This window comes from Vicugna pacos, chromosome 3 (genome assembly GCF_048564905.1).
Source record: "Vicugna pacos chromosome 3, VicPac4, whole genome shotgun sequence".
Taxonomy (NCBI): Eukaryota; Metazoa; Chordata; class Mammalia; order Artiodactyla; family Camelidae; genus Vicugna; species Vicugna pacos.
In genome coordinates, this window is record NC_132989.1 from 89,177,101 (window position 1) to 89,195,219 (window position 18,119).

The 18,119-nt window shown below is 33.8% G+C and overlaps 1 protein-coding gene across 1 annotated transcript in view; it reads left to right on the forward strand.

Moving 5' to 3' along the window:
* The window catches only part of HCN1 (hyperpolarization activated cyclic nucleotide gated potassium channel 1), a 320,367-nt gene that overhangs the window by 166,991 nt on the left and 135,257 nt on the right, over positions 1-18,119 (forward strand). The window lies entirely within an intron of this gene.

An 18,119-nucleotide genomic window follows, 5' to 3' on the forward strand; every position in this document is an offset into this window, starting at 1 on the left:
TGTGGACTTTGGCAAGAAGAGACAATGGCCACAAAAAGTAGAGTGTGGGCTAAGACAGTGAGTGGAAAATAGGGAAATGTAGACAGTAGGAGCAGCATTTATCATAGGTTTGTCAGAGGAGTAGAAAGAGAATGGTTTGTCAATGGGAATTTGAGTGAAGAAGTTCTTTATAATTTTATTTTTGTTGTTACTTTTATTTATTGATTGATTTTTACAGGATGATTGAGACATAAATAGGTTTATAACATGAGATGCAAAAATTATTCAAATTAAAGAAAAAAAGTAGTAGGGGATAGCATATATGATTATATTTTCCTTTGTTTTTTACCCCAAATGGTATCTGGTTTGGGTAGTATAAAAATTGAAGTCTCGTCGCACACCAACTGACTTTGAAAGAGACAAGTCAAAGGTGTGAGGGAGATGGTGAGGAAGACAATTTAAGACCGAAAACTTCAGATGGTGCCATCAAGAAGAATTCACTGGTGAAAAAGCCAATCCAAAGATAGGGGAACCATCTAGAAAGCAGTAACTTCCACCCAAAGAGGAATTAATATAGGTTTAGAATATGAATGGAGCAGAAGGAATGGGAGAAGAGAGTAAATCCAAATGAAAAATAATTGGTGACATATGAATAATATGAACTTCTAAGCATCTCTGTGCTCTCCAGTCGTACAGAAGCAGTGAACCTCCCTGAGGGTAAGAAGCTGGTCACTGGTCCCACTGCACCTGGAAGTGTCTGGGTCTTATGGTCCCCTTAGATGCTAGGTTTTCATCTCTCTGAGCTACTGGTGTTGAGTCTGCTTTCAAATTTGTCTACCACTCATCTGTTGAATCTCCAATTTCTCCATTAGTCCAGCAATGACAGTTTTACTCTGTGTTAAGTTCTGATCTTGCAAGTCTTGTAGACTTCCCTAGTCCAGATTCTGGATTTGAATTTGCTCTCCATTCTCTGACATGCCCTAGGAGACAAGTCTATTTGACCACAAAATTCAAATATTTTTTGTATATACTTAAAAATACACATATTCCACACTAATACATACCATTCACTTAATGCCAGGTTTACTACATACCACTCAGCAGTGGTTTCACTGTGAATTCTCACTGAAAACACGATAGTTGAATCTTTTAAAAGGTATGACTGTTTTTTCCATATATTTAACTAACTTATTTATTTGAACTTGCTAAATGAATATGACTCTGCAAGTTAACATTTAACAGTAAAACCAGTACCACCACATCCTAGTCAGCTTGGGTTGCTGTAACAAAATGCTGTAGCCTGAGTGGCTTAAACAAGGCATATATTTCTCACACTTCTGGAGGCTGGGAAGTCCAAGATGAAAATGCTGGCAGATCTGATGTCTGGTGAGGGCCCTTTTCCTTGTTTCCAGATGGCATTGTTCTTACTGTATCTTCATATGGCAGAGAGAGAGAGAGCGAGCGAGCTCTGGTCTCTTGATATAAGAGCACTCATCTGGTCATAAGGACTCTACCCTCATGGCCTAATTACCTCCCAAAGGCTTCATCTCCAAATACTATCTATCACATTGGGGATTAGTGCTTCAAAATGAATTTTGGGAGCACACAGTCCATTCCATAACATTTCCTTTGAAAGCGTGGTTATCTATAAATTTGTTTGATGAGTAATAGAAGTTCTAAAATACTTAGAACTTTGTGGTATTGAGTGCATCTCTAGGAATCTTGAGAATGCTACAGGGGAAAAATATTTTCTTGTATTTACTCTCAGCTGCTGCTTTAAAAAAATGTTTTGTAGATATTTTCACTTAAGATTTAATTCTAAATGCTTTACGATTTCTCTCATTCTCTTCTTGCAACACAGAAATTGGGCCCTTGAATATACGTATTTCCTTCAGGAAATGGTGATTCTTTTTGAAGAGCATTAGGAAAAGGGGTTACAGAGATGTAACTACAGAGGTAGACATATTAAACCTTTTCACTCTTGATAGTCTTAAAAAATGCATGTTTTTCTTTCTAAATAAACTACTGAGCATAATACAAAAATATTCTCGTCTATAAACTCTCATACTACATAAATACATGAGAGGAATGGAATAATGTGGAGTCCAGAATCGATGCTGAATTTAGCAGAAAACATGACAGTGACTTGTGAGTCTGAATGCTGGGTGAAAGCCTAGATGATAATGATAGTGACCTTTTGGACTCCTCCATTTAGAACTTGTCAGAAATACTGGATTCTATTGAGTTTAACTCATGCCAACTCAATAGGAATACATTCAAATCTACAGTTTTTCAGAGTCAATTTTGGCTCAGTCTGGGTGTCTGTTAGAGGGTTAGCCCATTAGCTCAAGTTGATAAAGGTTCTGGAACTCCTTAAACACAGTGGGATTTATGTTGTTGCATCCATAAAAGGAGAACAATATTTTTGGTTAATTCAAAACAGTTTCAAAAACTCAAAATAGTCTTCTCCACCATAAAAAGAATATTGCCAATCCTGAAATATTTTGAAAATTCTGCAAGCATAACAGGCATTCAGAAAATAGAAACCAAGCCTTTCTGTTTAATAACAATGTTATGATTATAGAACATATGAAAATGACCATAAAGTCACTAAAACTATTTTCATATACTTGTGTATAATCGAAATTTAATCACTAGTTCATTTTACATACTCATTATGTAAGCCACAGTTACATTATTGTTACTCAAACAACAAAGAAACATAGATTTCAATTAGTGACTACTGGAATTAATAGGAAAATAACTATCTGAAATCATTCAGATTTTTAAAACCATGCAATTATATATTTTTAAATTTTTTAAGGGAGAGGTAATTAAGTTTGTTTGTTTGTTTGTTTGTTTATTAATGGAGGTACTGGGGATTGAACCCAGGACCTCATGCATGCTAAGAACACGCTCTACCACTGAGCTATACCCTCTTCCCAATGCAATTATTTTTAGAGTAACACCTGTATTGCAATCTTTCTGTGGTATTTATTTATATAAACATGAAACTGAATTAAGATTAACAGGTAGTTAATTTCACTCATCATTCTCCAATCATTTAACACATTTATTATAGTTAACAGTATGCCAAAGACTTTGAGATACTAAGACAGATACTATGTTCCCCATCAAGTTTATATTTTAATGGAGACAGGAAGAGAGAATCACAAGGTAATTAAATATGATGAACAGAAGTAAATGATTTGAATGCTAAGAGAAAGGGATGTAGATGAGGCATGGGAAGTAAGCAATGGCCAGATCATAAGGGCTATATATTGCTAAACTTAAGATCTTGCTCTTTAACTAAATTTATTGGCACATCTTCGAAGATTTCCAACGGGAAAAGTGACATCCTCATATTTGTATTTTGTAAAGAAAACTCTAGTTGCAGGGTACAGGAGGGCAAATCTAGAGAGATGGAAATAATTTAGGAAGTTTTTAAATAACCCAGGTGAAAGATGAAGATTTTCTGAATTAGGGAATTTGCAATTTAAGAACTTTTACTGAGGGAGATTGATAGAATGTAGGTACTAACTGAATATGGAGGGTGAGGGAACAGAGTAAGACTGGAATTACCCTGATGAAAGGCTACTTTGAAGCTCAATGTATTTTAGTCCCTGCAGAGAATTCAAGTGAGATATGGCAGGTGGGAGATACAGTTTTGGGCATCTGCAGAATGACTGGGTTGTGGGTTTTTAAATTAAGAGAGTTGTCCTCAGTAGAAGTCAGGGTATTAGAGTTCTCTGACTCTAAGTTATAGTTGTAGTTATGGAAGTGGAAGGGTCTTTCAGGAGAGTGTGTACAGTGGAAGCTGGGTAATTTCAATCCTAGAGAGAGCAGAGAGTGTATAGCTTAAGGAGACTGAATATAATTGACCAGCAAAATGGGTGTAAACAGAAACAATAAGGAACATTGCCTATCAGAAAGAGAGAAAACAGAGTGTCAAGAAGGAACAGCTGAAACCTGATAAATATGCAAGGATCAAGCAAACGTGATTTGCAGATTGCTCATTGGATAGCAACAGAGATATATGCCAATTTTGTCATAAATGTTTTCATTTGACAGACAAGAGACACCAGGTTCCAAAATGTTTAAAAGTTGAATATAAAGGGAAAAAGTGAAGACTGTGTTAACAAGTTTTTAGTATATGCGAGAAGAGAAGTAGATGTTATTAAAGTGAATGGAGTGAAATATAGGAGCAATGTACAATTTTTTAAATACATATAGGAGAGATTTAAGCATGCTTAAGTGCTGATGAGAGAAAATATAGGGAAGAGTCTGAGAAGGAAGAGAAGGGATAATTAATGAAGCAAGGGCTCTGAGTATATTGTAAGGTAAAGAAAAGGAAAAATATAGAAAAAGAGACACATCATGCTCTAGAATAAGGAGAAAGGACATAAACATGTTTGTAAATGACAGTATTTTTTTTCAGTAAAATTGGAAGTTAAATATTTTCTTGGGATGAGGTGAACAGGCAAGGTATGGTAGACTTCGGGAGGCTTGGGAAGGTTTGAGAATCAGGTATGTGCTATCCAGGAACGTGCCAATCTCACTAAGCAGTGTTGATGTTACCCAGTTGATGCTAACACCATGAGCTAGTGGGGATCTCTCCAGCAATATCTAGAAGCTCATATATAGGAGTAAGAATGTGGATAGTTAGTTCATCTTAAAACAGGATATTAATATTAGAATACAGCAGATAAGATAATTAACAATTTTCATAAGATATTGGTTGAAATAATAGATTTTTGTGTCAGACTGGATAAGGAAGGAAGCGATGATGAGCAGAGAGTAGATAGTGGAAGAAACTAGAACTTTTCAAAGGCTACTCATCTCAAACAATTAAAAACAAAGTTCAGTGAGAGTAAAACAATGAAGAATGAAAACTAGATAGATGCCTTCAGAGAAGTAAATTTTGGTAACTACAAGCTTGAATAATGACAAGGTACAGTGATGACAATGTTTATATGGATATTGATCATGTAACTGGGGTGTGACCAAGGATGACAGATATTCTGGAATTAATAATTACCGAAATTACAAACAAAATCTGTATGCAAATTTATTTCATTACAGGTACATGATAAGGGTTCTCTTCGAATCAGAATATCCATCCGGTTGTCTACAAAAAAAGAATTTGCAAAAATATATAATAATCCTAAAGTTCTCATTTAGTAAAATGTGCCAGTTATTTTTAAACTGGGGACTACCTCATTCCTTCCCTCCCTCCCTCGTTCCTTTTTTTTTCCTTTCTTGTTCACTTCCTTCTATTTTGTAAACATGCATTTAAGTGTTTGCTTTGTGAATACAGTCCTTGACCTCTAGGGGCTCACAGTCTAGTGAGGACACAAACATACAAACACATAATTACAGTTGAGTATTAAACACTTTTAAGAGTTATGGACTAAGCCCTATGGGGGAAAGCTTTTAATTCTTTCCATGGAGAGTTCAAACAAGTCTTTCCTGAGGAAGTGATGTTTGAGCCAAGTTTTGAAGTATGAATAAAGTCAGAAAAGCTATAGAATGAAAGAAATTATACCAGGAGAGAATATTATGTAAATAGATGCAATCATGTTGAGTAAAGGTACTATGACAGTTTTGATCGGCTTCAAGTATGGAATACCTAGAAGAGGGGCGAGAGACAATGGTGAAATGGTAGCAGAGGACAGATCACAACAGGCCGTTAATACCAGGCCAAGGAGTTTGGACTTCATGAAGATTCTCTAGATCTCCAAGAGAAGTTCAAGCAGGGGACTTCCATGATAAGTTTGAATCATAAAATGATGATTCTGGATGCCAAGTAGACTATATTTTCAAAGAAGGTGAGACTGGAGGCTGGAGATATGAGGTAACTGATGTTGAAAAATGAAAAACACAAATTAGTATAGGAATTAAATCAATTACAACAAAGCCCAACATAATTTTTTGAATGGGAGAGAGACTTGACAAAGTGATTCTAAATTTATTTTTAAATATAAGTGTGTGAAATACAAGCTATTTAGGAGAACTATGGGGGTAGGGTTACTTAAAGATTGAAAAATATGCTACAAAGATAAACTAATTTAATCAATGACCTACTGGTACTTGAACTGATTAACAGCTCATTGGAACAAACCAGTCAGTCCAGAAAGAATATACAGTTATGAATTTGAGTTTCATAAGTCCTTTTATATTCAGGGTTAACAGAAAGGATGCATTGTAAAGTAAAAATTTCTGTTTCTAGAAAATAGATAAGACATAGAGGTGGGCCTTCTGTCCCTCCTAAGGCTCCAGCACAATTAAAGAATCAAAGTGGAAAAAAAAATGTGTCTATAAAACAGAGAGGAACGAGAGCAGAGGACTGTTATCTAGAGGGGAAAGTTCTCAAAAATTTTAAATGATTAAAAACCAAAGGGAGTAGAATGAAGGATGGCACAAAGAGAGGAAATCCTGGAATATGTTACACAAGGGCCTGCAAAAGAAGTGAGAGCCAGTCTTTACTGTGAAGCCACTGAGACATTTGGAGTTGGAGCTGGAAGGCATAATGCAGAATTGACCAGTAGGGCTAACACAGGAAGGACACTTAGTTTAAGGTCAGTGTGACAATTGTAAGAGTTATTACCCATAACCCATCTCTCATATCCAGTACACACACACACACACACACACACACACACACACACACACACACACACACAGAATTGAGCAGTTTTCACTTACCCCTGTGTAAAATACCTCATCTTCTCACTAAAGAAATTAAACACATATTTGGAGATACAAATTCACTAGATGCTAGAAGGAATGGGGTCAAATCTTCAAATAAAGTGAAGAAAGTGATTTTCAATCTAGAATTCTATACGCAGATAAGCTATTGTTAAAGAGGTAAGAGAGAAAGATAGTCTCACCCACGTCCCTGCTGCCCTAATCACACGCCCACCCCAAATAAAGGTATAAACTAAATGTGACCACTACAAGATGTGTTCAAGAAAACAGCAGTTACGATAGCTCTGCTGCGGGTCTAGAGAAAAATGAGTCCTGCTTAGAACATGTGGGTGGTCTCTGGAGAAAAAACTGTTTGTGTGAGTGTGTGAGTGTGTGGTGGAGGCAATACCATGAGCACTGAAGAATCCTGAGCCTAACTTTGTATTCTACATAGAACCAATATTTGATAGGTGGTTTTTGGTGATAAGAAAAATCAAATTTATACAAAAATGACATTGCTTTTAAGGGTCCTTCTGCATATATCAGTTTATGTAATTCTTATAATACTTCTGATACATAACTATTTTCAACACTTCAGGTGGTCTGCCAAATATCTTGATGCACTATTACCTGAATTGATGAAGCATTATAATGCATACTTAGTTCTGGAAGGTGTCCAACTAGTGAATCTGAAATCGTGCCATTTTTCCATTAGATCAGATCTTACTCAAATGTTTCTTGGGTTGCTAGCAACTTTGCCAACTCTTGTTTATTTTCTTTTTTGGGAGGTTGCAATAATAATATATTTTTCTCATTTATTAGGTTTCATCAGATGGCATAAGGTGTGGTTAATTCACTAAGATTTGAAGTCCTATTTTACTGACTTCATACCCAAAATCATGTTCTTAATGGTTTCTTTCCAAGGGATTTGCCAAGACAGTGAACCAGCACCATTCCTTCCAGAGCATCACTGACACAAATTCACTCAGCTAAATTAGTGTTTCAAACTTGACTGGCTCATCTGGCCCAGGTAGCTAGATAACATGCCAATGCATGATGTAACTCTGATGGTCACTACTAAAAGATAATGAAGAAGCATTATTTTCATCTTAGCAGTTTTTTCAGAAGTCAGCTTTCTTTTCTCTTGGAAGTCTCCCCTGTTGACTTCTGGCAAATGGTGGAATGTGCTGGCTGCACATGACCTTTCTAGACTAAAAATGATGAATAGAGGCTGGGGATGTTTTGAAAAGACATTGTGCAATTTATCTAGATGTAATGGCCTCTAACACATTCTATTTTACCATCTGTTAATATTACCTTTAGTTTTATTATATTCTTATTTATTTTTATCAATAAAGGTTTAGAGAAATCACTTATTAAAATAGTGTTTTACTTGTAATTTCTTTTCCATTTGGCATGTATGTGTGTGATAATTGGCTTCCCTGTGTTTCACTTTTTAAAAAATTGTACTATTTTATTTCCAAAGTAAAAGTATTATTGAATTTTATACATAAAATATACTTCAGAGTTTATTTGCCCTATTTCCTTTCTTTTAGTTGAAAAGCTAAGACAAATTTTTAGAAACTGATTAATGTAGAACTCTAGAATTCTCTTTTGAAGTTAGGCATTTCCCCAATAGACAAGTTTTTAAGGTCCGTACATGGTGAAAACTTTTGGTTAGTGAATGACTTTTGATTTCACGTTAGTTTTGTTACTTCACAAAATAATTGCTCAAAGATTTGGAAATATATATATATATTACTAAGCAATTTAATGTTCCATGCCAATATATATGACAAATTTTAAATATTTTTACCACACTACAAACACTACAATTTTCAATATTTTAAGCCAAAAAAAAATTGGTTGAGATGCCAAACACTTGTGAATTTAACAAATTTCATGACTGTGAGACCAAAAATGTTGGAGTGGATTTTTTCCCATAGAACATACAGAAAATGGAAGATATAACAATACATATTATTTTGGGGGGGGTATACTTAAAATATATTAGCAAAAGACCACTAAAATAGATTGTGCATTTTATGTCTGGGAGACAGTCTAATAGATTTTGCTTACCTGAGGATTAGTACAAAATTATTTCTGGATGATATATGAATAGAATGGAAAAATATGTCATATTCTTACTTGGTAATTTTAATGCAATTCAATAGACATTTATTGATTATATAATATCTATAAGATACTGTCTATGGGAAAACAATCTACAGAATGTATAATGAGTTTAAACATCCTCTGCTTTATTTGCTTTTATAGTTCAGTTACCAGAGATTGTACACTGAAGTGGTCCTCTCTCTGTTTTAAGTGTGTTTATTATTTACATGAATTAAAAAAGAAAACAAATTTCTGACATGAAGTCTCCAAAGTAAAATATCTGTTCTTACTAAGACTGGGTACATTTCACTATTCCTTTGTATGGTATATTTTTGCCCTTCAAAAAGCATAAATCCATGTGATTGATTTTGTATGCTGAGGAAATGGACTACATAGTAATAAAAACTAGAATAGTTTTACTATCTGAATCTCAAGATGCAGAGATAACTAAATTTGTACTTATTGGAGCATGTAACGTATTACAAATTTAATGAGACAGCAGTTACACAAAAGAAAGGGAGCAAGCAAAAGATTGACATGAAACTGGTAAGATAAAGATGAGACTATAAATAGCATTATGTTATTTCTGAAATGAAATATTCCCCAATCCTCTCCAAAAAACAGTGTTAGGGAACTATCATTTGAAATTAGTTCACAGGAGCTACTCAGAATTGACAAAATATCACTAATTGGTTTGATTTTTCACCTTCTTTCTCTACACATACATACAAACATACACTAGCCACTTAACAACTGTTTTCTTGATTATAATTTTTTTACTGTAAATGAGACAATAAAAGGAATATTAAAACTTTTTTATTAAAAATTAATTTAAAATTTTGAATTTTCTAGACAAGATTTGCAAAAAATTCAGAAGAAAATCAATCATATTTCATTAAATTAACATCATAGTGCTAACTTCATGAAAGTAACTGCTGACTTAGTGAAATTAAGTGTACAGTAAGCATCAGATAGCCTTCATATGACCATCCTTAAGATAAGGTTGAGAGATCCATCATACAATATGTGTTTGTTTTTATTTTCTTCCTTTAAATATTTCACACGTTGTACAATTTGTATATATTCTCTACATTTACAGCCATTTGAAATTTGTAATAGAATAGACAATGATCTTAAATTGTTTCACTTTAATTAATTTTATTTTTCTGTAGTACTAATCTGTTTAACTCTCTTCTTAATAGGGCCATTTTCAATATTCATTTGTAATTTGATTTTCCCAATGTGTAAGCTACTTCTTAAAGTAAATTAAGTACACGGGGGTGTGTTGGCTCTTTTGTTTTTCTAGAGCACTGTCCAATAATTAGATGTGCTATTATTCTACATAGTCCTCATATAAATTTAAAAGATGTACTCCTCTTTCCTAAGGAATTTTTAAAATGTGATGTTTTGGGTATATTCAGTTAACAAAATGTAACCTACCAGAAGTATTTTTGTTGCTGATCTATTCTCATTTGTTAGATGATTTTGACTTTAAATTCCAAGGAAAATGAGTGATCTTAGTAGAAATGCTTCATCTCAGTTAGGTACTCATTAACACTGATCCATTTATGTAAACGCATTGCTAGAAGAGTAACTTCTGTGGGAGAAAAACATTTACTGAGCAAAACTCTATACCACCAGACATCGTGCTTCCCAGTTTTCAAGGTTTGTACTTTTATAGCTTACACTATAATTTACACTATAACTGTTTCTATTATTGTTTCCTATCCCAAATATTGAAAGAATCCATATTATTTTACCATTTTTTCTTATGTTTTCTTAGTAGCTAATGATTTTTGCTTTTTCTCAGGCTAGCAAAACTAACAAAGAGCAATTTTTGCATGAAGAGATTCATGTATAAGGAATTAAAATCTTACGTAAAATATATATGATTAGAAATGGCTGGTATATTTTACAGTATCAAACTAATGAAACAAATTTATACTATCTAAGTGATAGTTAAGAAAAGATAATTAAGAAACATGACAATTTTTTATAACTCAAATATCTAAAATTTATTTCTTTTCATTTTATATATATGTGTTTGTTAAAGAAATATGTGGATATGATCAAAATAACACATGTATAGTTAGCTATATACTTTATTTTTTGGCAGTCATGATTGATAACTAGTATATTCTATTCCACAACTATACTTCCGTAAGTATGTGTAGTTGTTATGGCTATATAGTACTGTTACTGACTCCAAGCTCATACTGTTCACTGCACAACAGTCCAATCAATTGAGCAATGAGGTGTTTGGGCAAGGGGTAGTGACTTTATTCAGAAAGCCAGCAGGCTAAAGAAAAGGGTGGACTAGTGTCCCAAAGAACCATCTTGCCTGGGTTTGGATGCTAGTTTCTTTTATAGAACAAAGAGGGGAAGGTGAGGAGGTAAAATAAAACGGTGATAAATTGTTGCAAATATTTCCTGGATCCAGCCAGACTCTGGAGGGAATGTGTTAATTTCTTCTTTCCACAGGTGGGTCTGGTCAGGATGTTTCCTGTGAGCTTAAACGTAGGCATTTTAGCTTAACCCTCATTGCATAGGAGGCAGAGTTCCTGGGAATGGGCCATTATGTATAGTTTAAGCTATACACATCCCTTTAATGGTTAACTTGTAGCAAAAGCAATAGAATACAAGCGTTAAAGTAGAAGAAACAGATCCAATATGGAGTGAGATTTGTTCTCCCCTCCTATAGTCCTGTTCAGTATTTGCAGAGTCATGTAATGATACAGCCTTCTCTATAGTTCCAATGATACGATATCTGTGCCACTTCAAAAAGAATTCTCAGATAGATGCTTTTTTTTTTTTTAAGTTTCAATCCCACATTTGGGGAAATGAAGTCAACTTTAAATTTCTTCACATTCCCCTAATATATGGGGAAGAGGGAGAGGGGAAAGAAACACAGAGTAGCTATGACACATATGTTCCTCAGGAAGTCAGATTTTGCACCAGGTGGTAATTTGCACATGTAACTGTGAAAATAAAACCACTTTACCTACTGGGGCAGGCCAGCTCTCTCTGTCTCAGATTTCCAGTGAGGAGAGCTTTTTTTTTTGAGAAGCTAAACTGAGAGGACTATGTAAAAAAATGGGAATGTACCTAGGAAGTAAAGATTATTTTTTAGTTTAAAACATTTTTGATAAAATGTGAAATTTTATTGTGTCTAAATATGTGTAGAAGTTAACAATTTTAAGGAAAAACACAATCTAGTAATTATAGTAATTTGATATTGTCACCACAACCAAGAGGATAAGCATTCGGCTTGTATTATATATGCCTTTTTAAAAATTTTTATCTTTATATTATTTTATTTTTGCTGTACTTTGCAAAAGTACCCGTCCCCAAATGACAGCAGAGAGAGTTGATTTTCATCATAGACTGGGGACTTCTAAACTAATTATTTAGGTTCCTGGAGGAGAAAAGAAGGTCAGATTAATATCAAAACACACAACATTTGATACCAGGAAAAAGCCAGTAAGAAAAGCTGGGGATATTTGTTTGTTGGAAAGTACAAGGGGTGAGGGAACTCAAACATAAGAATTTGTTTCCTTTGAAAAAGGTAACATTTTAAGCTAAAACTCAGCAGGATAATCATGGTCTTTGGGGAATGTGAGAAGAGAGGAAAAAATACAGGATCGATGGTAAGAGGGGAAAACTGTAGATGCTAAGAATAGGGAAATGAATAGACCATAGCTGAGAGCTTCAAATAAGGTAGCTAGCCTTTAAAAAAATTTAGTGAACACCATCTACAGTTTCCTGTCCAGTAATTTTGATTATCTCAGGTATAGAAAATGGCTGTTTTGATTACTCAAAAGTTGACATTTTGCAGGAAAAGGCAATGGAAAAATATAGAGTCCTTAATAGAGATGTGTGGTGGGTAGAGATTGAGAGGTTGTAAGATGCCAGAAATGAGGGTAAGTTATGGGTGGAATAGGCAAATAGAATGAACATGGACAAGAAGGAATTTTTTTATACAACTGGGTAAATAATTGAAAGTGGCAAAGAGGATGGAGGAAAATGAGCAAAACCTAAGGGTTATGAGGTATGAAAGAACTGAAATGACTATTTGAGAAAGCTACCAGAGAAGAAGCGACTTTGGGAAGAGGGGTAGGCGTAGTCATAAGTCTCGGGAAAAGCAGAGAAGGAGAGGAAGAGTTTTACGAGGCTGAAGGTATACAAAAATTAATTGACAGTTAATTGGTAGCGTTTTGGAAGTGACAATAGAAAGAAGAATCCAAGAAAAAGCACTCAACAGCATGAGGATTGATAATAGGTGTGGCGAGCTGGGGAATAGATAACTGTATTTTGACTGGGGACACAGGCTATTAAAGATGAGAGGACCTGAAGGTTATGGGCTGGCCATTCCAAATGTGATGCTAGGTAGAGTAGGAGACTGATCAGTCCAATGACTACAGTCGTCATCAGTGTTCAAAGAGGTCTCTGTAAAGAGGGCTTTTCTCTCACATATCACATAAAGCCCTCTGCACTTTACCTAAAGCATGGTAGGATAATCTAGATCATTTTCAAGGTAAGAATTGCAGAAGGCACAAAAGGGCTCTTAAAATATTGATTTTAGTATTGATTAAGACTACTACATATTGAATTCTGGATACGTTAGCTGTGAAATAGACCCAAGAATCCGATTTTATTTTACACCTTAAAGATAAGAATGTTCTGTGTCAAGAGAGCTGTTTCTGGCCCATTTGATTTCCTTAATGCTACTTTGATAAGAATTCTGAAAGCATATTTGAAGCCTTCAATCAATAGAAGATCATAGAAGCAATCTAAATATAAATGATTCCCATCTGTGAAATCCAAGATTAAGGATAGATCAATATATTCTTTGAAAAATCTTGAATTAATCTTGACACTTTTTTTGGTTAGGTAAAACATAGTAGATCAGATAGTTAAAGACAGATTAAGGTCCACTGATTTCATAGGTGAGTGTTTAGATTGAGAGACACCTCAATCCAATTTATCAAGAAAAAATGTGGAAACATTTTGAAACCACTCTGCTAATTTATGGATATCTGCCACACAGCACAGTTTGGGATTTGACTATTTAAGAACAGGATGGGTTATACATTGCTCTTGGGAAAAATATTACAAAAATATAATTGTGGTGAACAATTCTGCAAATATTAGAGCAGGATTTGGGATTCTGCATCAAGTTATCTTAGAGTATTCTTCAAATTATCTTACTCAGAGAATTCTTCCAGCTATTGTATCTGGAGTTATAAGACTCCAACAGGGCAGAATTCTAGAACTATAATATTTTTTAAAGAATTCAGTGACTATTTATGATCAGCTCTTTCCTCTCACTGAAGTCATATGAACAACACAATGTACTGAGCTGGACAAATGTAAAGCACAGTACCTTTCCACTGACATATTTTGTAGTCCAGTTGTTGGTGAAAATAAAATTGAAGAGCTACTTTAAAAAGTTATTTTTATTATTTTTTTCTATCGACTCTCATAAGTACCACTCAAAACATACTGCTGGTGGGTCAGAACAGTCTGTTTTTCTGCTGCCACATCCTGAGCACTCAGATCAGGTTGCAAATCAGATTACTTGGAAGGTAGAAAATAATGAAGTTATTTTTTTAATTCCCTGTTTTAAAACACAAAAGCAAAAACTTTACACTCTTAAAATCAAAAGCTGCTTGTGCTGTTATTGTTAACCTCCTGCAACATTCTCATCCATTCATTTAACAGCAACTTACTGAGTGTCACCTACAGTGCTATTTTTGTGTAAAGTCAGATTTGCATGCAGTAGCATTAAGATAATTGATTTAAATGGTAATTTATCACTCTAAGGTATTTACCTCATAGATGGCAAAAACTGAAAATATTAATGAATTAACCAATGGTGTTGGCCACTTGGTTAGGATGTTGAATAAAGTCACACTGAGCTTATCCTACAAACTGCCCTGAGACTACAAGAAGTTGTGGCTATGCTTAAATTAGATCAGACATTTCCTTCTATGGTTACACAACTATCTCCAGATGTATGTGCTCCATAAGGAGGTAGTCTTCTCATTCCAAATCTTCCATGAGCAAGGTTTTAACAGGAACATTGATATCTCCCATATGACCTAGCTGTCCCACTTCTGGGTATTTATCAAAATAACACAAAAACACTAATTTGAAAAGATACATGCACTCCTATGTTCATCACAGTATTATTTACCATAGCCAAGACATGGAAACAACTTAAGTATCCATCAATAGATGAATGGATAAAGAAGATGATGTGATGGTTGTTCAGCCATAAAAAGATGACATCTTACCATCTGTGACAACATGGATGGACCTTGAGGTTATTATGTTAAGTGAAATGAGTCAGACAGAGCAACACAAATATCATGTGATTTCACTCCCATGTGGAATATAAAAATAAGCAACCAAAATATCTGAAATAAATGGACAAACCAAATCAAAAAAATAAATAAATAAACACATAGATTCAGAGAACAGAGTGAGTGGTTACCAGAGGGAAAAGGCAGGCATGGGCAAAATGGGTAAAGGGGATCAACTGTATGGTGACAGATAGAAACTAAGATTTTGGTGGTGAGCATGCTGTACCTTACACAGAAGTAGAAAAATAATGTACATATAAAGCTTATATAATGTTATAAATCAATGTTAACTCAATAGAAATAAATTTTTAATAAAATATTAATTAATTAATTAATCTTGGCAACTGGTCACATGTGAAGATTATGCCTGCCAAGGTATATGAATTATAAGAGTTCAACAGACAATCACATTGGGCTCAGGCACTACACACATTCATGTGTATGTCAAAAGTAATATTACATATATTATGTTGTTCTTTTGTCAGGTAGATAAAAATGAATGGAGGTACCTAGATTTGACTCTCTGTAATTAGCCTCTGATATTAACCAGTGTCAAAATAGCCAATCTGCTGTGCTTCTTCCAGTGTTAGAGTTTGGGATAGTTCCAAAAAATGAGGTCACTTTTGAACACATAATGTTAAAGGCCAGAAAGGGAGACTCTTTATAAAATTAATTATGTGAGTTATTACTGAGCACTTTCTATATAGTAGAGTTAGTATGTAAATCTAGCACTATGATACAGTATTCCAAAATTGTGAAGGTGGGAATAGAAATGGGGTGGAGGTTAGGCTTAATTCTAGGGATTATCCTGTACAATAGGTGTTCAGGAATTATATGGCAGCAAAGCAAAAAAATGTTTCTTATAACCCCATTAACTTTCTTTATGAAAAGAGCGGTTATTTTTCTCTGGAAAACAGTTTAGAAATAACATGGTTTTCTTAAAGCAATTGGTAAGTAACTGTTAGAATATGTTATTTTATTTCAGTAAACAATCCCTTAGGATCACATGAAAGGCATCTAACTTCTCAAAAAGAAAGTAGTAAATCCGTAAGTCAGCTGTGTTGAGAATGGGCCATAGTTCTCTATAACATCCCAAACTTCACTCTACAAAGCCTGATCATTGGGTGATGGTTGCTGCCCATATATTTATAATTTATAGACTGGCAGACTGTTTCGGATATTATTTACTTCAAATAATAAGGTTGAAAAGAGATTAGTTTCTTGTTTGATCCAGAACTTTATATTCTGCAATTTTACCCAATTTCTCATCTATGTAACACTTAACACAAAAGATATATATTGAACATTTGGTCAGGAAGTGCTTAGATATACATATAAAATTTTATTATAAACAAAAAATTTAAATCTGTAGTTTTCTTTTCCTGCTTTACTAGTGGAAACCTTTTTTAAATTATATTTTACTGTATTACTTTTAATGAAAAGTTATTGATGAAAATGTTGGTACAATTTTTCTTTATAAATTTAGTGACCAAGAAATATCACAGGGAATAATAGCAAAAGGACTTTCCTGTGGGTTTGCTAAATAAAAAACCAAGCTAAAAAATATTTTTGAAGGAAATACAATTCTTAATGCTTTAAAATAAATTGTTACATGTTTAGCTGTCTGATATCAAAATATGTGATCTGTTGACTTTAAAATCTAGGACCCCGCTCTTAAAAAAATTCAGAACAGTGTATGTATATATTTCCGCAAAGACAGATTTTTTTGCTCACTATAATTACTATGTCAAAAAGAAAGACTGTTTAAAGAAAGAATTAATGGCGAATAGAAATATATCAAAGTGAAAAAAACATTTAATTAAAGACAGATTTGGTGATTTTATAAAAGCAAAACCCCAGCTGTGCTGTCATGTTAACCTCTGTATACTTCAGTACACATTTCTTAAGAACTACAAAAGTTTTCTTATTGAGATATAGTTTCTAAATCAAAATATTAAATTTGTGGGTTTCTTCCTATTTCTCAGATAATTTCTCAATGCATGGTGTCCTCATTACTTCAAAAGTAGACCGTTCTTTTGGTCAATTATACAAAATGTGATTCTGAGTATTTCAAATTGTGTATCTTTGTATATTCATGCATATTTGTTACTTTTATTTATTAACTCAGTAGTCCTTCAACAATTAAAAATTTTATTCTAGAATATAGGTCTGCTCCTAAGTGGGTTTTGTTATTCTAGACGAGGTGAAATATAAACAGAAACTGTATTAGCAGTTAGATTAGCAGGAGAATGATAAATGATAAATGAAAAGATTCAGATTCTGAATGAGAAGTTATAGATATAAGTTTCACTTCTAAAATTCTGATGGAGGATGTTCATTTGTCAAATGTTTGTGCTTTCTAAATAATCTCACCTATCATAATGGATTTTGTGAAAATACAAATAAGAAAGTTTCACAGGAAAGGGAAACCTGTACCATACAGATAATACAATGGAGATAACAATTTTAATTTTTAAAAACGTGTTGCACAATTTTTTTTAACCATTCAGAGAACTTTTATCTCAAAAGCCACTATCCATGTTCTATATATTCAATAAAAGAAGTACTGCTACTCATATAGCTGAAAGTTAACTGCAATTGATTCACAATCTAACTTTATGTTTTGCAATTTAATTACTTTTGCTAACAGTTTTCGGTCCTTGGTTTATTTGTTTTCTGGTTTTTTTTTTTTTTTTGGCTCTTCAGCAAATCTATTAGCATGGGATGAGAAGAGAGAAGAGGGTGCCTATCATTTCTCAAATTTGTTAACTTATTTTAAAGTACCTTTGCTAAAATGCTTGGAAAGACAGTAAATGAAAACTACTGGCAAAACCAATTGTTCTTTAAAATATGACCCACAGATTTAATGTATTTATGTTACCTCTGTTCCCTATGGAGAACCCACAGTTGGTTGTAATAGTCAGAGTGCCAGCCAGACTTCAATGTAAGGATAAAGGCATGTAATCTCTGTTT